General features: G+C 45.8%; 1 protein-coding gene across 3 annotated transcripts in view; it reads right to left on the reverse strand.

Moving 5' to 3' along the window:
- The window catches only part of SKAP2 (src kinase associated phosphoprotein 2), a 525725-nt gene that overhangs the window by 138149 nt on the left and 366015 nt on the right, over window positions 1-21561 (reverse strand). The window lies entirely within an intron of this gene.

A 21561-nucleotide genomic window follows, 5' to 3' on the forward strand; every position in this document is an offset into this window, starting at 1 on the left:
ATGTAGGGCCCAACAATATGCCCCATAGCCAGCTGAGCAGACAGCTTGGCCTGGATCACACTAGCAAAATTTGAAGCAAATGCGCATTAGGTATCACTGGTGCCCTTAATGGCCATCCCTAAAGTTAGACAGCAATGTAGCCACTGCCTCCTCATACAATCAGGCTAACCACCATCTATTCCCACAAGACCGGAATTGGGGCTCTCAACAAATACACCCCATCGATTCTCTGTATCACTCCATGGTGAGACCGCACCTTGAATACTGTGTACAATTCTGGTCGCTGCATCTCAAAAAAGATATAGTTGCTATGGAGAAGGTACAGAGAAGGGCGACCAAAATGATAAAGGGGTTGGAACAGCTCCCCTATGAGGAAAGACTAAAGAGGTTAGGACTTTTCAGCTTGGAGAAGAGACGGCTGAGGGGGGATATGATAGAGGTGTTTAAAATCATGAGAAGTCTAGAACGGGTTAATGTGAATCAGTTATTTACTCTTTCCGATAATAGAAAGACTAGGGGGCACTCCATGAAGTTAGCATGTGGCACATTTAAAATTAATCGGAGAAAGTTCTTTTTCACTCAATGCACAATTAAACTCTGGAATTTGTTGCCAGAGGATGTGGTTAGTGCAGTTAGTGTAGCTGTGCTTAAAAAAGGAACGGATAAGTTCTTGGAGGAGAAATCCATTACCTGCTATTAATTAAGTTGACTTAGAAAATAGCCACTGCTATTACTAGCAACAGTAGCATGGAATAGATTTAGTTTTTGGGTCCTTGCCAGGTTCTTATGGCATGGATTGGCCACTGTTGGAAACAGGATGCTGGGCTTGATAGACCCTTGGTCTGACTCAGTATGGCATGTTCTTATGTTCTTAATTCCGCCCCCCCCCCCCAAAGGGGCCCTCTTGATACCCCTTTCTTGGATGCTTACTATTGGAGCATATGACCATGCAGGTAGCACAAATATGTTTATATTTATAACCGACAACACACATCAGCAGTGGCAGAGGCACTCAGTCCCTGACTGAGGGTACTGGAGGTGCGGCTCTGACGCTACCCTGTCAGCACCCCGCATATCATGTGTTTAAGTCAAATCTCTACGTTGTGCGATCCCCATGACATTTCAAGGACAGTGGCCATTCTCTATGTAAAAGACTCATCACAGTTTATCCTGGCAAACCTCTCATATTTATAGTGAGCGTTAATGATATCTAGATATGGCCATAGTACATCTATCTGAGAGGCTGACGATGATCACCAACCTGCTGTATGAGCGCACCAACTGAAAATATTTTGTGGCTTGTGCTTTTTACTATTTTTCTTTTGTTTCCCTTTCTTTTCATGCCCTTTAAGCAAGGCAAAGATGTATTGTTGGTTACTAATGCAGTGCCACAGTGAACGTAATATCCCTTTCCATAGATGCTTAGAATTTATATGTGAGTGGAAGCAAGGCACTGCAATCGCCTGTGCAGTCTCTGCAACTGAGGCAATCTGGGAGCTGGAAGAACTCAAAATCTGCTTTCACTGCTAGAGGACCCAGAGCTGGATGACTTCTCCTGCTTCTACATCTGCATATTCTCTTAAGATTTCTTTTCCAAGACCCTTTCAACTCTTGTAGCCTTCCCCAGTACCTGTCTCACCTGCTCATGATGCTGGCACTTGCTGGGTAACTTTGTCTATTTGTTGAGATGACCCCACACTGAGCACCATTAGCTGTTCTCAAAGCTGTGAGGCTTGGGCAACCAGTTGCTTCAATGCCAGTTGTATTTTGTGAGTTGACATTCCAGCTTCACTCTTATATGGGAATCAATCTCCCTCATTATTTCAACATCTGAATAGCTGCAGGGTGCTAATGTCCCCAAAACGCAATGGCACATAATGCTGCCCTGTACCCAAACCCCATGGCCATGTCATGGTATGCTGTGTGCCTGTCTGCACTGGCATGGGTATTTCTACTGTGCCAGAATCAGGAGAGGGGTCACCTCATGGCCTGGTATCTGCCAACTGCCCTGCCCTTCTGGTAGCTAAGGTTACCCAGATCCTGTTGGTGTAGGGGTAGACCCACTACCCCAACCATGAGACCTATCCCTTCCTCTGCCTCGCAGTAGGGCCCATAGTGTTCTGATCTAGCCTCCACCTGGACCCTACATCCGGTGATCCCCGCCCCATTCCCCATTCATGATTTAGCCTGAGTCCTGCATCTTTATCTGGGAAATCTGAAGCCCTGCCCTACACCTCCTTGCCAACACAGCCTCTTGCCCCTACCCTGAGTATTCTTCTTGCCAGCAATTGTGGGGCTGCCTCGACGGTGAGTTTCCTCACCATCTCGGCATAATCAGCATGGTGTGTGACTCCATGAGAGACATTCACATTACAGTGCAATAGTTGATGAGCTGGAACTGCCAGTTTGGACTGATGAGGCATTCAAGGATGTGGTACTTTGAGAATCCTGGCTTCCTAACCAGAATTTAACCCTGAAGGTTGCAGGACTCACTTGTGGCTAGCAGCAATGATGAAGCAGGGGAGAATGATCCGCAGGGCAGCTGGAGCAGTGAAGGCCCCTTTTTATGCAACTGCAAGCTGGCCGAAGGTTTTCTTTTTTATTGTAGTTTTAAAGGCGGTCAAATGGCTTTGCTCAGATTGCTGAGGTTTTTTGTTTTTTTTAAATCAATGTGCTTATTGAAGCATATCTGGTTCTGGCATGGGAGGAAGGAGGAAAAGGCTGGGGCAAGAAACAACCCCCACTCTTATCCTCCTCTCTTGGGCTCTCCTGCTCCCCAAGCCACATAACCAATGCATATGAAACATTTATTTATAAATATTTGTCCAGTTATGGAAAGATGCAAATCCCTTGGTAGTGAAGAAACTCCACAACTCCCACTAGGTAATTTGTAAAGACCCTTGGTGCAGATGAGAAGGCAAAAGGAAGCAATTTCTACTGATAGTGGGATCTGTTCATCACAAAGCAAAGATACTTCCAGTGAGCCAGATGGATTGGGATGTGGGCGTAGGGGTTCTCCATGTCCAAGGCACCACAACCCTTTTGAGCTGAAACTACAGCAACAAGGTAAAATCTGGTGACTTTTCTGGGAGCAAATTTAGTGAGTCAATACCCTAGCCAGAATTTCTGTACCTACCCCTGAGAAAGGAAAATCAGGAAGACCTTAATGCTGCAAAGGTGGTGGTGATATTGGATGACAACTGGGGAGCAGTATGTAGAACTGAGAGTTTGTTGGCTTAGTCAATTTCTCAGTTGTGTTTATTTACTCAAAATGCAGCTTCTAAACCTGAAGAGAAGGCTACAAGGTTGGTCGAAATGGGGAACTGGCTGATTAAGGTGGGCTCTCAACTATTTGCTGTTCAGGGAGCTGGGGCAGCTCATATTAAGGACTCCTTACTTCTACATTCAAAAATGGAATCCCTTAAGGAATTTGACCAAGATTAAGAATTTGTAGTTTCTGAATTTCCTTAAAACTAGGCTCATATCCTCTCAGGAAATTTTTAGGATATTCTTGAAAGTCATATATAAAATTTCTGGTGAAGGAACAGTGGAGATTTCTAACATTTATTACATTCCGTCTGGAATGAGAGATGAGAATGTGTAAGAACATTTTGACACTATCACCACAGTTTGGACTTGTCATCTTTCTTGGAGTCTTCTCAAGATAAAATTTCAACTAGGGTGATGTTGTTAGTTACCTTTAATACTGAAATGGAAAAGAATTTAGTGTGGCAATTTTACTTTAAAAATAAAGATGCTTTATTTTGTGGTCAGAAAGTGAGAGTATTCCCAGATGTGGCTAGATGCACTCAGTTAAGGAGAAAAATTTTCTTCAGAAGAAAGTCCTGATACTTGCATTAGGAGAGCGCAGTTGCTTACCTGTAACAGGTGTTCTCCTAGGACAGCAGGATGTTAGTCCTCACAAAGTTTCTAGAAGCTTTGACCAACACACTGAGTATGCCCAGCATGCTGCTATCCACGCGTCCATGCGAGGTCCCCCTCCAATCTCGTAATATAGAGAAAAATACGAGCGAAAAATAAAAACAACAAACTGAAAGAAAACCCACCCCATGGGGAAATTGGCGGGATTCCTGAGAACTACCATCCTGCTGCCCTAGGAGAACACCTGTTACAGGTAAGCAACTGCGTTTTCTCCTAGGACAAGCAGGATGGTAGTCCTCACATATGGGTGAATATCAAGCTGCAGACTGTCCCCATGTACTGGAAATACCAACAGCGACTGAACAAGGTGCCAACAGGCACAACATAATTGAGGTGCTGTAGGCCAGCAGGGGACTGTCTGGTTCCCACAGAAGCACGAAGAACCGGGTTCAGGACTGGAACAGGTTGCGCAGGAAGGATTGACCGAAGGCACTGTCCTGGCATCCATCTTTGTCCAGGCAGTAGTGGACCGCAAACGTGTGAAGAGAGCTCCAAGTGGCAGCCCGGCAAATCTCGACAATGGGGACTGCATGTAACTGTGCCACCGACGTTGCCATAGCCCGCACAGAGTGAGCCTTCACTTTGCCGGCCAGCGGGAGGCTTGCCTGCGCAAGGCAAAAGGCAATGCAATCCACCAGCCAGTTTGACAAGGTCTGTTTACCCACAACCACTCCCAGCCTGGTGGAATCAAAGGTCATGAAGAGCTGGATAGACTGGCTATGGCCTGCAGTACGATCCAGGTAGAAGGCCAAGGCCCATTACAGTCCAAGGTAAGGAGAGCTCGCTCCCCTGGGTGGGAATGAGGTCTCGGAAAAAAGGTGGGTAAGATAAGATGATGGATGATTGAGATGGAAATCAGTCACGACCTTGGGCAGAAACTTAGGATGCATACGTTGGACCACACGATCGTGGAAGAACTTTGTGTATGGAGCGTATGTGACTAACGCCTGAAGCTCGCTGACCCTACGAGCCAAAGTCATCACCACCAGGAATATGACTTTTCACATGAAGAACTTCAGATCACAGGACTGCAGCAATTCAAAAGGAGAGTGCATGAGCCATGCCAGGACCACTTTGAGGTCCCAGGATGGAACCAGAGGCCACAGCGGGGGCTTTAGCTGGAGGAGGCCCCACATGAAGTGGCCCACTAAGGGTTGGACCAAAACGGGCATGCCAGCGACCTCTCGAAGGTACACGCTGACCGTGATGAGATGCATCCTGGCCAAGCTTGTCTAAAGTCCAGGCTCAGACAGATGCCAGAGATAGTCCAACAGCTGGGAAGGGGGCATGAGAAAGGATCCAAATCATGACTCAAACACCAAATGGAGAATCTTTTCCACTTCAAGCTGTAGCACTTCCTGGTGGAAGGCTTTCGAGATGCCACCAGGACCTGGGAGACACAGTCCGAAAGCCCCAAGGGCTGGAGGGCTACACGCTCAACATCCAAGCCATGAGGGGCCAGCACCCAGAGGTTGGGATGGTGCAGGGTGCTCCAATTTTGTGAGATGAGATCGGGTGCTGTCCCCAGTTGGATGGGTGCTCACGCTGACAGGTCCCACAAGAGTGGATACCAAACATGTCAGGGCCACGAAGGCGCTACAAGTATCATGGTTCCCCCGTCTTGATGAAGCTTCAGCAGAGTCCTCGGGAAGAGCAGTAGAGGGAGGTACGCATACAGCAGGCCCTTCCCCCAGTGGAGGGAGAAGGCATCGCAGGCTGGAAGACCGTCCCCCGGCACCAGGGAGCAGTACTTGCTCTCCTTGTGGTTGAGTGGGGAAGCGAAGAGATATACATCTGACATACCCTACCGGTGAAAGAGTGCGGCCACTACCTCTAGGTTGAGGGACCACTCGTGTGGTTGGAAGGAACGGCTCAGGGTAGTCTGCTAGCATGTTGAGATGGCCCAGCAGGTAAGCTGCTCAGAGCGACATGTCCTGCAAGAGGGCCCAGGTCACACCTGCACCACCTTGTGGCAGAGGAGGGACGAGCCCCCATACTTGTTGATATACCACATTGCAACTTGGTTGTCTGAATCAAAACTTCCTTGGATGACAACTGGTCTCTGAATGCCCACAGGGCGTATCGGATTGCCTGCTCCAGGAAATTGATCTGACAGTGGGCTTCGGAGGCAGTCCAGAGGCCCTGCGTGTGGATATTGTTCACAAGGGCTCCCCAGCTGTGAGGGGAGGCATCTGTGGTGAGAATCACCTGAGGCGGAGGGGGCTGGAAGGGAAGCCCCCTTTCCAGGTTAGATAGATCTTCCCACCAGGAAAGAGACACTGTTAGATGATCTGTGATCAAGACAGGAGCCTTGAGATCCTGGGAAGCCTGCCGCCATTGGGACCATAGGGTCCACTGAGTATTCCTCATGCGGAGGCAAGCCAGAGGGGGTCACATGGATGGAGGCCACCATGTGGCCCAGAGGGTGGAGCAGCAGGCGAGCTGGCACCCTCCAACTGTTCTGGACAAAGGTGGCCAGCGAGGCAAGGGCGACTGCCTGGTCTTGGGGAAAGAAAGCCTTCGCTTGCACTGTGTCCAGTCTGGCACCTATGAAGTCTAACTGGGGAGAAGGACAGAGATGAGATTTGGGGAAGTTTATGATGAACTCCACCGTCTGCAGCGTCTGCACCGTCAAGGTCAGAGTATGCAAGACTCCCAGATGGGAGTCGCTTTTGACCAACCAGTTGTCCAAGTAGGGGAACAAGTGCACCGAGCAATCCTGAGGTAGGCAGCCATCACCGCTAAGCATTTGGTAAAAAAATGGGGGGGGGGGGGGGCCGATGCCAGCCCAAAGGGTAGCACTTTGTACTGGTAATGTGCTTTCCCCACCATGAAGTGGAGGTACTTGCTGTAGTTGGGGACAATTGCAATGTGTGCGTAAGCCTCCATGAGATCGAGGGAACAAAGCCAGTCTCCTCCTCTGCGGAGTGGGATCAACGTGCCCAGAAAAACCATCTTGAACTTTTCTCTTTCAAGAAACTCGTTCAATGCCCTGAGTTCGAGAATGGGGAGCAAGCCCCCATTCCTTTTCGGAATGAGGAAATACTTCGAATAGAACTCTCGGCCCTGTTGATGGTGAGGGACTGGTTCCTCCACACCTGCCACAAGGAGGGCGTCTAGCAGTATGACCTGATGGGAAGATAAACCCCAAGATGGACACGAAGAGAGGTCTCCGGGAGCCGGCTGAAGTTTAGATGGTACCCCTGGCGAATAATGGCAAGGACCCAGTGGTCCGACGTGATCTCTTCCCAGCGATGGGTGAAGGCAAGGAGCCTGCCTCCTCCATCAGGGGATCCGGTGCCAGGGGTACAGTTGACTGACTTTTGTTCCCTCGCAGTCAGTCAAAAGCATGTGGCCGAGGCTTGCTGGGGGGGGGGGGGGGGGGGGGGGGGGGGGTAGCTGGTGTCTGGGTGCTTGCTGCTGGCGAGGACAGCCCCTGAAACTGGTGTACGAGCCCGGGAGGCTGGAGGATAATACTTTCTCCGCCGATAAAAGGGCTTCCAGGAAACTGGCCTGGAAGATTTCCTGGCTGAGGACAGGCCTTCAGAGGCACTAGAGGACAGCTGTTGAAGGGTATCATGATGGTCCTTCAATTGCAGCACCACTTCCTGGACCTTGTCCCCAAAGAGGTTTTCACCTGTGCAGGTGAGGTCGGCCAGCCTATCCTGCACCTCCAGCTGGAGGTCAGAGGCCCAAAGCCACACCATTCTCCTGGCGCCAATGCCCACTGCTGCTACGTGGGCTGATTCTCAAAGACATCGTAGGTGGATCACACCTCATGCTTCCCTGCTTCGAGATCCAGCAGGGCAATGGCCAAGAGAGCCTCTTGCTGCTGTTGCAGCAGGCCTTCTGTGAAGTCCTTGACCCATTTCCAGAGACTGCCGTTATATTAAGTCATATAAAGCTGGTAGGCGGCAATATGGGCCACCAGTATGGCACCCTGGAAGATTTTTCTGCCCAGGGCATCAAACCACTAGGAGAAGCATATTGGACGGCTCCCTGCGATCTCTCGGCATCGATGGAACCAATGCAGGCATAGAGGGAGCAGACTTCAGCCCCCAAAAGTTTCTTCATCTTATTGAGGCGTGCCCGACACACTTTGGGTGTCATTTGGTTGCACAGACAGCACCCTGTGAACATCGCGTGAGGCCCCCAGGCAGAGGATGCAACCTCATGTGGGTCCATAATGGACATTGTCTGCGGGCACTGATGAAAACCGATTGATGCCATAAAAACACCTGGCATGCGGTCAATGACCGGTGGTCACCTTGAAGCGAGAAGTCTGGAATCGACCGCAAAGTTGGAAAAAAGGGCAGCAAAATAACCTACCAAACTGAAGAGGCACCGGCCGTGAAGGGGGACCCAACGAGGAATTCGGGAAACACTTAAAAAAATATCGAGAAAACAAGGAAACTGAAGAGCTCCACCAACCGCGAGACTGAAAAGAAGAGACTGAAGGGGGACCTCACGTGGACACACGGATAGCAGCATGCTGGGCATACTCAGTGTGCTGGTCAAAGGTTTGACAAAGGTTTGACAAAGGTTTGACAAAGGTTTTCCGTACCGGGCTCCATCGGATGATGTTACCCATATGTGAGGACTACCATCCTGCTTGTTCTAGGAGATCTACATTTTTCTTTACACTCTCATACAAGTACATGTTCAATTTGCAAGGTAAATATATGTTTTTCTGATTCTTCTCAAGTGGAGGATTTTCTTCAAGATAAAAACATAAAGGTCCTTATTCAAAAGCCATTTAGATGTATAACTCAGAAATTATGCATCTAAATGGCAAAATAATGGATAATTTCACTTCTTTCTCCATAGCAGTACTGAAGTGTAAAAGAAATTTACTTATCTGTAAACAGGGTTCACTGAAGCAGCAGGATGAATCAGCCATATCTTGTGGATGACATCATTCAATGGTGAGGACATGGACCCAGTTCTCAGTGTTTAGTAAAAGTCTTACAGAGCATGCATGGGAGATCCAGCATGTATGCTGCTTCATGAGCCCATCAATCTCTTCCAGGGCTTAAGCTTTAGCGAGGTAGCTGGCCCTCCATGGAGCCAGGAGGGTATTCAAAATAGCTGATTCATCCTGCGGTCTACAGAGAGCTCTGTTTAAAGTTAAGCAGACTTGTTTTTTCCATTGAAAAGGAGACATTAATCAACCATAATGCGTGGGGAGATCCAAGCTGCGGATTGCATTATGGAACAATATTTAAAAAAAAACATGGCCCTCCAGGTGCAGAATGGACTACTAGGTGAACAAGCTGCACAGAACTGCTTGTCCAAAGTTATTCTCTCTTTCTGGGACATGCTGTTCCTACATGAAGACCATTGATGACTAAGAAGCAGCTTTGTATGTGTTCAATGGAAGTGGTCCATAGGTGAGCCACTGAAGTCACCATGGCACTTGCTTGATGAGCCTTGACACAGCTTATAATCTGTAAGCCAGCCAGTGCATAACAGTGCGCTGAACAGTCCACTAGCCAATTAGACAAAGTTTGTTTGGCAACTGCCCTTTCCAATCTATTGGGATCAAAGAATATAAATAGGTAAGAAGCTTGATGATGAGGTTATGTCCTCTTTAAATAATATACAAAGACGCTCTTGCAAAGGAAGAATGAAGAGCCTGTTCTCCTCTGTGTGCATGCAGTCTTGGAAAGAAGGCTGGCAGCATAATATTTAATGTGGAAAATAGAAACCACTTTCGAAAGGAACTTTGGGTGAGTTCACAGAACAACCCTGTTGTGAAAAAAACTACAGGTAAGGTGAATATAAAACCAGAGCCTGTAATTCAATTACTCTTCATGCCAAAGTGACAGCCACATGATAACACTTTTGAGAGGTTCAAAAAGAGATTTCACGAACTGAAACACTAAACACCAATACACCTCCTATTAGGAGAACAGAACAAGCCAACTTGCTATAGATCCCCCCTATACACTAGTAAGATACCTCACATCAGTCACACATGCAGAACACAGACAGAATAAAGTAACCATAAAATATAAATAAACATGTAGACAAAAACTGAACTGGAAACCGTAACAAGCCAAACTATATGCAGTGAAACAATGGAAAAAATAGAAATACCATTCCTCATAAAACATCAAACAATAAAATAAAAAAATATAAAACAATCATAATAGTAAAAAACTAATAAAAAGGATACATATTTCAAAAGAGTCAATGAATAGAACATCAAACATTTATATTATTTATAAATGTATAGTCCGCTTATCTTAAAAACCAAGCGGATTCCAACATACATACTTCAGAACATAAATAAATCTTAAAATATGACATAAAACAATATATTAAAAAATGAATAAATAACATTAAAATGATGAAATCATCAATTAGAAGACACCCATAATACTCCCTTGAAAAATTAAAGCAGTTAGTAGTCCCGACAATATCATATCTATTTCTGTTGCTCATCACATACTGTATATGCCGAGCTCAGTACATAACATATAGTAAAAGCTCATATTGTCAATATACATACTCCCATATCTTAAATTATGAGTGCATTTAAGCAATCCTCAATATGCTTGGTTAAAATCTCATATAAAAATTATAAAATATTTCCCAAGCAGCAATAAAATATTTCAAAATAGCAGACATATTAAATAGCACCTAAAAATTAAAATGGTCAGAATAAAAAAATAAATACTCGCTTTCCATACCTGGGAACTTTCGATTTCCGGTCAGCCTGAGATTTCTGTGGATTAGGGGGGGGGAGGGGGGGAGGGGGTGGGAGGAGAGTAGGGGAACTTTCTCCTCCCTCTCTCTCACACACGTGTTCATTCATACTCATACATGTGCTTACATAAGAACATAAGAAATAAGAACATAAGAAATTGCCATGCTGGATCAGACCAAGGGTCCATCAAGCCCAGCATCCTTTTTCCAACAGAGGCCAAAACCAGGCCACAAGAACCTGGCAATTACCCAAACACTAAGAAGATCCCTTGCTACTGATGCAATTAATAGCAGTGGCTATTCCCTAAGTAAAATTGATTAATAGCCATTAATGGACTTCTCTCTCATACATACACACAAAGATGATGGCAGAAAAAGATAGTATGGCCATTCAGTCTGCCCATCCATCCAATTAATTCAGCCCCACTTCCTTAGAAATCCTCTGTATTTATCCCATGCTTTTTTGAATTCAGATATTTTTGTCTCTATCACCTCCACTGGGAGGCTGTTTCACGCATCCAACACCCTCTCTGTAAAGAAATATTCCGTAAAATGATTCCTGAATCTACCCCATTTCACTCTCATCTCAAGGCCCCTCATTCTAGAGCCTTGTTTCCATTGAAAAAGGTCCATCTCATGTGCATGGAAACCTTTGAGATATTTGAATGTCTCTATCATATCTCCTCTATTTTGCCTTTCCTCTAGGGTACACATGTCTAGATCTTTAAGTTTATCCCCATATGCTTCAGAACAAAGACCACTGACCATTTTAGTAGGAACCCTCTGCACCTACTCCATTCTGTTTATATCCTTTAGAAGGGGCGGTCTCCAGCATTGTACACAGTGTTCCAAGTGAGGTCTCACCAGGGAGCTATACAGGGGCAATATCACCTCCCTTTTTCTGCTGACCATTCCTCTCCCTGTGCAGCCAAGCATCTTTCTGGTTTTTACCGTCGCTTTATCAACCTGTTTATCCACTTTAAGATTATCACATACAATGACCCCTAGATCTCACTCTTCCTTTGTGCTTCGAAGAATTTCACCTCCAATACTGTATCTTTCTCTTGGGTTTTTGCATCCCAAATGCATTACTTTGCATTTTTTTTAGCATTGAATCTCACCTGCCAGACCTTAGACTATTCCGCGGGCTTCACTAGATCCCTCCTCATGTTTTCCACTCCTTTCTGGCTGTTCACCCTGTTACAGATTTTGGTATCATTGGCAAAAACACAACCTTTCCTGACAACCCTACCATTATGCCACTCACAAAAATGTTGAAAAGAACTGGCACAAGCAGCAGTCCCTGAGGCCCACCAGTAGTAACAACCCCATCCTCAGAGAAAACTCCATTTACCACTACCCTTTGTTGCCTCCCATTCATTCAGTTTAGAATCCATACCAAGGGTGCTCAATTTATGTCTCCCATCCATACACATGCTCTCACATACACACCCATGTACTCTCATACTTGCTCTTTCATGCACACACATATGCTCTTTTACTTGTTTTTACACACGTTCTCACACACACGCACTCTCACACTTGCTCTTTCACATACATACACACAACACATGCTCTCTTGTACATACACGTTCTCATCCACACAGATGCTTTCAGGTACACACACATAGATGCTCTCATACATGCTCACACATGCTCTCTCCTACATGCGTATACAAATGAGCTTTCTCACATCCACACCTATACACATGCTTTCTCACATGCACACCCACACTGTCTCCAGCTACCTCTCACTCATAGACTATCAATCATGCTTAAGCTCCCCTTTCAGTTGCAGGCAATCAGGGCCTCTTATTTTCTTCTGATACTGCTGGGCCTCATCTCTTCTTTGACCACTGATGGGTTGGGGACTGCCAGTAGCCACTAGACCTCTTCTTTTCTTCAGCTGTTGGGTGGGTGGAGTTCTGCCAGATGCTTGCATGCCCTTTGTTATTCTTTGGTGGCCAGTGGGTGAGGTCTCTGCTTTAATTTGGTCACCGCTGGGTTGGGTTCCACCTGAGACCTGCTGGCTGGTGTCTTTTCTTTAATTCTGTTGTCGGAAGGTTGGGCTCCTTTTTTTTTTTTAATTTAAGTTTTATTCAGAGAATTTTTATTCATAACATTACAACATACTCAGCATAATCTATTACACAAGAATCCTAAATGTATCCCTCATTCCCCCCTCTCAGTCCAAGCAGAGCTGCTTCTTTTCTTCAGCTGCTAGCAGGTTGGGTTCTGCCGGCAGCCACTAGGCCTCTTTTCTTCATTGATAGGTTGGGCCTTGTTTCACCTTCAGCCCCCAAGGGCATGTTATTTTCTGTACCTTTGAAGCTCCTTTTCTGGTTTGCGGGTGGGGAAACCTCCGTGGCTATGTCTATAACTAGGGTGAGATGGCTGCTGGAGGAGATATTTTGGGGGCACTTTTTGCTGCCTCATCCTGACTCATTATAGAACAGCTCCTGGGAATGGGTACGCGAATCGGTTGTTTACCCTTTTAAAAAGTACAAAGACTAGGGGACATGCAATGAAGTTACTAGGTGATACATTTAAGACAAATAAGAGAAAATACTTTTCTACTTATTTGCCGGTGTATAGGACACACTTTTTTCCCCTGAAAATAGGTGAAAAACAAGGAGTGCATCCTATGCACCGGCAATCCAAATTTACAGCGTCTGGGGGAGGGGGAGGGGGGGAGTGACGCGTTGGCGTCACTCTCCAACGCCACCACGTCACTCCCCTCCCACCCCACCGGACACTGTAAATTTGGATTCCCCCCACCAGAGGCTGTAAATTGATTCCCTGCGCCTCGCTCCCCGATTGGACGATGCGCCCTTGCTCCCCCCTCACCTCCAGTCGCTGTAAAAGTTGATTCTCCGTGCCCTCGCTCCCCGATTGGCTGGTGCTGGGCACACTATAAATGTTGATTCTCCGCGCCCTTGCTCCCCGATTGGCCGGTGCTGGGCAAAAGGGCAAGCCCCTTTTGCCCAGCACCGGCCAATTGGGCAGCGCACCCTCGCTCACCGAGTCACGCTGTAAATACTGATTCTTCGCGCCCCAATTGGCCGATGCTCCCTCACTCCCTGAGCCACTCCCCTCACTTCTGGACGCTGTAAAAGTTGATTTCTCCACGCCCTCATTCCCTGATTGGCTGGTGCTGGGCAAAAGGGGCTTGCTCCGGCCAATTGGGAGCGAGGGCGCGGGGAATGCTAGAGCATTCAGGACATTACACCATACCAAAACAGCGCACTAAGGGGCGGATTTTAAAACCCCTGCGCGCGTAAATCCTTCCGGATTTACGTGCGCCGGCGCGCCTATTTTGCATAGGCCGCCAGCACACGCAGAGCCCCGGGATGCGTGTACGTCCCGGGGCTTCCTGTCGGGGGCGTGGTGGAATGACGCGGCGTTCAGGGGGCGGGGCGCGGCGTTTCGGGGGGCGGCGACATGGGCGTGGTTTCGGCCCAGGGGCGTGGCCGCAGCCTCCGGAACAGCCCCCGGGACTGGACCACGGAGCGGGGCAGCCGGCCGACGCAGGCGTAACTTTGCCGACAAAGGTAAGGGGGGGGGTTTAGATAGGGCCGGGGGGGGGGGGGTGGGTTAGGTAGGGGAAGGGAGGGGAAGGTGGGGGGAGGGCGAAGGAAAGTTCCCTCCGAGGCCGCTCCGAAATCAGAGCGGCCTCGGAGGGAACAGGCAGCGCGCGCTGGGCTCGGCGCGCACAGGTTGCACAAATGTGCACTCCCTTGCGCGCGCCGACCCCGGATTTTATGAGATACGCGTGTATCTCATAAAATCCAGCGTACTTTTGTTCGCGCCTGCTGCGCGAACAAAAGTACGCACTCGCGCAAGTATTTAAAATCTGCCCCTAAATGATTTAACAGTTTATCATTGGCTCTCTGGGATATTCATTTTGTAGAGAGAAGCCTGTGACTGGTTTGCCTTTTGGAATAGAAGAAAGGATTTCAAAAATGCTGGAAAAGTGCCCACTGTTTGAGGTTACTGTCTTAAGCTGAAATCCATTCCAGTACCAGCATATTATGTACCTACATATGGTAATTAGCATCTCCACAATTCGGCAACCAGAGCATGATACATGTTTTGGTTATTAGGATACTTGTGCGGACAAATAGAGAATGATATGTATCTAAGGAAGACAAGCTTGATCAAAGATACAGAATAGGATAGATCTGGAAGAGAAGCCGCTGACCTTGCCATTAACAATATGGTTCCAAAAAGCTGATATTTAGTACGTTAATTTTCTGCACTCCTCTGTGGAGATACGGTAATTTCTGTCTTAAAAGCCCCAGCTGGGTGGATATTCATTCCACTGACCATTTTATAATGCATTTCCCACACTAGTCACGTCCAGCTTGAAGCTTCTTCTTGATTTCCACAATTGTGGAAGCAATATTCGATTTGTACATCAGAAAATAAGACTGAGTTAAGAAAATATAAACATAAGAAATTGCCATACTGGGTCAGACCAAGGGTTCAACAAGCCCAGCATCCTGTTTCCAACAGAGGCCAATCCAGTCCATAAGAACCTGGCAAGTACCAGTACCCAAAAACTAAAGTTATTGTTGCTAGTAGTAATAGCAGTGGCTATTTTCTAAGTCAACTTAATGGACTTCTCCTCCAAGTTTTAGACACTGAATCTTCAACCCACAATCTAGATCACCGGCGTTACATTATCCCCCGCCTTCCCCTCCCCATTGGGCCCTGCTCTTGGCAAAACACAAAACATGGCTCAAAAACAATGCAGATTCTGCTATAATATTGCATTCAAGCTACGAGTGATTGCATATGCTAAACAACATGGACACAGAGCAGCAAAGAGGAATTACGGGCCACCGCCAACTGAAAAGATGATAAGAACTTGGAAAAGACAGGAAGAGGACTTACAAAAAGCTATGCATAATAAATACAATCTGTGACATGGAATTGCAAAATGGCCAGAACTAGAAGAAGAATTAAAAACTTGGATATTTTCAGTTTCCATAAAAGTTACTATTCAAGAAACAAGAGTGATAGCCACTAACAGGGGCATCGCTGATTTTGCAGGATCAACATCATGGTGTTCTAGATTCATGAAGAGAAGTGACCTAAGAATGTGAACTAAAACAAAAATAGCACAAAAGATGCCAACAGAATATGAAGAAAAGATTATCGATTTTCATAGATTTGTCATTAATACAAAAAAAAGAGAAAATTTTGAACTTTCACAAATAGGAAACATGGATGAGGTCCCACTGACGTTCGATGACCCTCAAACAGAACAGTAGATTCCAAAGGTACAAAAAGTGTTGTTGTTAAAACATGTGGGCATGAAAAAATGCATTACACAGTCATGTTGGCTTGCTGTGCCTATGGAACAAAATTGCTGCCTCTTGATTTTCAAAAGGAAAACCTTGCCCAAGGAAAAACTGCCTAAAGGTGTGTTTGTGCACGTTCATCCTAAGGGCTGGATGGATGAAGGGGGGATGAAGTTGTGGATAGACAATGTGTGGTCTAGCCGTCCTGGTGGACTGTTAAAGAAACCTACTTTGCTAGTATGGGATCAGTTTCGGAGTCACAGAACAGAAGCTGTGAAAAATAAAATCTACCAACTGAAAACTCAAATAACTGTAATTCCGGGTGGGCTAACGAGCCAGCTTCAACCTTTAGATGACTGCATTAATAAACCATTTAAAGGATTCATGAAGGAGAAATGGAACAGTTGAATGCAGTCTACAGATTTTGAAGTGACAGCATCAGGAAGAAGGAAGAGGCCTAGCATTTCGCAGATTTGTGAATGGGTCAAAACTTCATGGGATACTGTGAAACATGAGACAGTTGAAAGTCATTTAAGAAATGTTGAATTAGTAACTCACTTGATGGCACAGAGGATGATTTGTTATACGAAGACTCAGTTTCTGAAGAACAGGCTTCAAGTGATTCTTCATTTAGCTCTGGAGAGGAATTTCTGGGTTTTGAGGATGACGATTGAACTACAGTGTTCCTTAGTTACATGGATGAAGATTGAACTACAGTGTTCCCTTAGTTACATTTTTGTAGATATAAATAACTATAAAATTAGTTCAATAAATCATTATGGAATTTCATCAGAAAATATAGAAAATTATTTTTTTCCTTAAAAATGTGTATAAAAAAGTGTGTGTGTGTGTGGGGGGGGGGGGAGTCTTATGCGCCACTGTGTCCTATACACTGGAATATACGGTAAACTCTGGAATTCATTGCTGGAGGAAGTGGTAAAAGCTGTTAGAGTAGGTGGGTTTAAAAAAGGCTTGGACAAGTTCCTGGAAGAGAAGTTCATAAACCATTATTAAGGTGGACTTGGAGAAATCCCCTGCTTGTCCCTAGGATAAGTACCATCTAATCTACTGAATTTAGGAATCCTGCCAGGTACTTGTGACCTGGATTGGCCACTGTTAGGAACAGGATGATGGACTTTTGATCTGACCCAGCATGGCAACTTACATTCAGGCCGATACAGTAAAGCGCGGCCGTGGTTACCCTGCTTCTAACCCGCTTTCTACCCACAATTTGGCCGCGTAAGTCCAACATGCGATTCACTATCCCTTTTAACCCATCCTTACCACTTCTTTAAATCAAAGGGTAACCCTTTCCGCCCACGGCATGTATATGAGATGTAAACGATCGGATTAGTTATTCCTTCCCATACAGTAACGTGCGCCCCGATTATCGTCTTTTTAACCTGCAGTTTTACCGCGTGTTTAACCTGCTAATTTACCGCCTACCCTTACCCCTGCGTTAGTGTGGAGCGTCAGGTCAGAGAGATGAAATTTCACGGGCAAATGACCCCCTCACCCCCCCCGGGACAAGACCTTTAGAGGAGCCAGGATCAGGCAAACTTTCCCCCAGCCCCCGCTCACCTGTTGTTTCCAAGCATAACCTAAACTCTTGCCTGCCCAACCTAAAATCCAACGCACCGGGAAAGCCACTCTTCAGATCGCGACTAATCCCATCGCTGGAAGTACGAAAGATTTTTTTAAGCGTCCCAGTTCCTCTCTCCGCTATATCAATGCATTCTCCTTTCCACTGCAATGCAAACAGGATTGGGCAAACTTTCCCGCAGCCCCTGCTCACCTGCCCACCTGCCCTGGCCGCGTCCATGGGTGCCGGTCTCCGGAGCAGCCCCAGTCCTCTCTCCCCTCCTTCTGGGGGCAGCCAGCGGCGAGAGTGAGAGCAGCTTCAGCAGCCCGGGCACTCCCCATGCGAGGCGGCTTCCAGCAGCCCCCGCCGGTGAGGGTGCATGAACGCACGCCGTGACCTGAGCGCCCGGCTGGACATCCGAGGTCACGGCGTGCGCTCATTCACCATCGCTGGTGAGGGCTGCTGGAAGCCGCCTCGCATGGGGAGCGCCCGATCCGCCCCGGGCTGCTGAAGCCGCTCTCGCCGCCGGCTGCCCCCGGGAGGAGGGGAGAGAGGACTGGGGCTGCTCCAGAGACCGGCACCCATGGACGCGGCCAGGGCAGGTGAGCGGGGGCTGGGGGAAAGTTTGCCCGATCCTGTTGAGTGCAGGTTTTATCAAGCACAACAATGCTCCACCACCCTGGGTTTGAAAGTTATTTTTCATAATACTGTTCGCATTGCAGTGGAAAGGAGAATGCATTGACATAGTGGAGAGAGGAACTGGAACGCTTAAAAAAATCTTTCGTCCTTCCAGTGATGGGATTAGTCGCGATCTGAAGAGTGGCTTTCCTGGTGCGTTGGATTTTAGGTTGGGCAGGCAAGAGTTTAGGTTATGCTTGGAAACAACAGGTCCTTCCTAATACGTTTTTCTTTTGGTCTGATTTGATTGTATTTTTTTCCCCTAGGGGAATTGTCTTGCTAAATCATGACCCTTGCTGTTAATGGCCGGCTGATACTTCTCTGATCCTTTTCTTTTGCTTGAAGTTGGGATCCACTTCCTGGTACCTGTCATTTCAAATGACATTTGAAATGACAGGTACCAGCGCACCCAGGATATTGTATAGGCGCTGTATAGTGCTCTATACAGTAAAATGGGTTGCGCTTCATGGATGCGGCTTACATTTGCATGCCATTTAAATACTGTATCAAGCGGTATGTGATCCAAACTGTGCGCGCGGCAAACGAGTGGGTGCCCGGCACTGCCACACATTTTCTACCGCGTCCTTACTGTATCGGCCTGTATATGTTCTTATTTCCTTTAGAAAAATAGCATTTTTTCTAAGTAATGTTGTACTTTTCTAGATTATTTCTTTGGTTCTTTTTCTATATCATTTTTTTTTTATCTCCTTTCAGTTTTGTTTTCACCTTTCATCCCTTTTTATTTCTCCCACTTCCTCTCTTCTTTTGGTATCTATCTCTTCCTATGCACCTTTACATGATAAAATATCTTTCCCTCTCTCCTGGGTACCCCCTCTCTGCTCCCTTGCCTCTCATTCCCAGTCTCTCTCTCTTCTATAGTTTCTCCTTTCATGCCAAACGATTTCTGGTTCACTCCTTCCTTCTGTCTCATTTCTCATCCTTCTCTTACTTTATATTCCTTCCCTTCCTCTCAGGCATTTGTAATCAGATAGTGATAGTATTGTCTTGGATGTGTGCTTCTCAAACTTTGTAATTATACTGTAAAGGGCACTGAGATCATGTGTGGTTGAAATGCTACAATATATTATTGTTACAGCAGTCTTCTATTTATTATTATAGTCTGCATACCCAAATAAGTATGATACTTTATAAGATATGCATAGTCAAATTTCAGTAATATCATCAATGAACTGTTGCATCCAATAAATGCAAGATATACAACATAAGTGTGAATGCAGTTCATTTCTCATGATTTATTGTTTAAATGTAACTAGTAGTTACTACTGTATTGCTATTAATGAATGTAATTTCATTTGCTGTTATATCTCATACTAACAATATTCCAAGTTTCAACAAATTGCAGGCAGTTTAAAATATTTTGTATATTCGCATATACCCTTTTTTCTTTGTTAATGCCTATTTTATCATATTGCACCACTAGCTGCCAAAAGATAAATTTTTATTAAGTAAACTGATGCTGGCTGGATATCTGAAAACATATGAACTATGAGGTCATGCTACAATTAGATTAATGCTGCAGAACATGAAAGAAAATGAGCCAGACTGTCACTGGCTTTATTTACAGTAATACTATAGTCAGTCCAAGTCAACATGTTGCAGCATTATCAGGTTATATATCAAGCAGAAGCTGATAGCACAGTGAATGTGTGCAGATTCGGAATGTTAGTTATTGTACATACCAAAAAGCAGAGGTGAATATTGAGAAAATCAGAAAACGGATAAGTTATCCAACTAATGTTAACTGGATACGTTATCAGGAATTTTCAGCAGGCTAAATGTATGACTAAATATCCTTGAATAAAGTTACCTAAGTATTCATAGCCAGATAACTCTGAAACCTAACTGACTATGCTTGCACATCACTAGTTAGGTATGAAAGTAATCTGGGGTATATAACCAGTTGTTCAAATGATATAGCCCAGAAATTTGGATCTGGGCGTCTCACTTAATGCACAAGCATGGAGAGCAATTTGGCTAAATGTGCATCACAGTTCTGTGTGTTGGGTTGAGCTTATGGTTCTATTGCTGCATAGAACCTATCTAACACCGTTATATTATTCTATCTTATTTCGAATATATAGCCCACAGTGCTGGAGGGGATGTGGTGACAGAGGCTCATATATGCATATTTGGTGGCATTGTGTGGGGGTTAAGCAGTTCTGAAATAAAATAACGGAAAAAATTGCTGATATACTTAATCTTGGCATTTACATAGCGCCTATTATGGGTCTCTTGGGTCATTGGGAGGGATCGCTGATCCCTAGGAAAAGTACAGAAGTTTAGTTAGCCAATTACTGTTAGCGACACATTTTACCATCACATTGACGTAAACAAGTACAAAATATTGCAGATATTGAGTGCCTAAGATATGCTATGAGACATGAGCAATTTAAGTACAGTGTTTGGGGACCTTTTCAAAAATACCTTGATGAACGCAGAAGGTAATGTCTTTGATTTTTGCCCTGTTCGTTTTTGTGGCAGAACCAGGTGGCCTGCTGTTAAGCTGTACCTTTTTTGAATATCTGTTTTGGTTGTATTTGGCTGGACTAATGTGCAGTGTCTAAAGAAATGCTTTGTCTGTTATACTTAACTTGTTGCCATTGTATGCCAAGACAATTTTATAAATAAAGAGTTTTAAAAAAATGATATAACCAATTAAGAGGCAATCTTAAGGAAAATAAAATGTAGCCAAGTAAAATTGCTGGCCTGATACCCCCACCCCCTACCCCAGGGTCATTAATGTCCGGCCTTATACCCGATCCTCCCCCCCCCCCCCCCCACAAAAAAAAGCCAATTAAAAAGTGTATGGCCTATTGGGAAGATAGCCACACCACCCCCACAGTTTTTCCAAATAATCTTTTCTTGGGTCCCCTCCTCCGCCACCCCAACCCTAACCCTTCCACTTCATTCAGCACTCACCAAAAACCTCCAGACAACTGTGATCATAGTATACTTGTTCCGGTCCCAGCGGCTTCCAGCATTGGGCTTTCTAGGAGCCGGATGATAGCTCAAGCTCCTAGTTGGTGTGAAAGGCTTGAAGAGTGCGGGTAGAGCAGGAGGGTTAAGGTGGGCTTGGTGGGATTGAAGACAAGGTGCTATTAAGCAGGCAACTTTGGTTTAATCTGTGTTGGCACTTTTATTTTTTTTTGGGGGGGGGGATTAGGGAGGCTTTTTGGGCCTATAAACATTCAAACTCTCTCTATATGTTGGAGGGCCTTGTGGTCAGCTGGATTATTTTCACTTTGATGGGGAATTGGGCAGCAAGGCCCACTTGGGAGCTTTATTTTTTTTTATTTTAAATTTATTCCCCATCACAGCTCA

This window comes from Rhinatrema bivittatum, chromosome 2, assembly GCF_901001135.1.
Source record: "Rhinatrema bivittatum chromosome 2, aRhiBiv1.1, whole genome shotgun sequence".
Classification (NCBI taxonomy): domain Eukaryota; kingdom Metazoa; phylum Chordata; class Amphibia; order Gymnophiona; family Rhinatrematidae; genus Rhinatrema; species Rhinatrema bivittatum.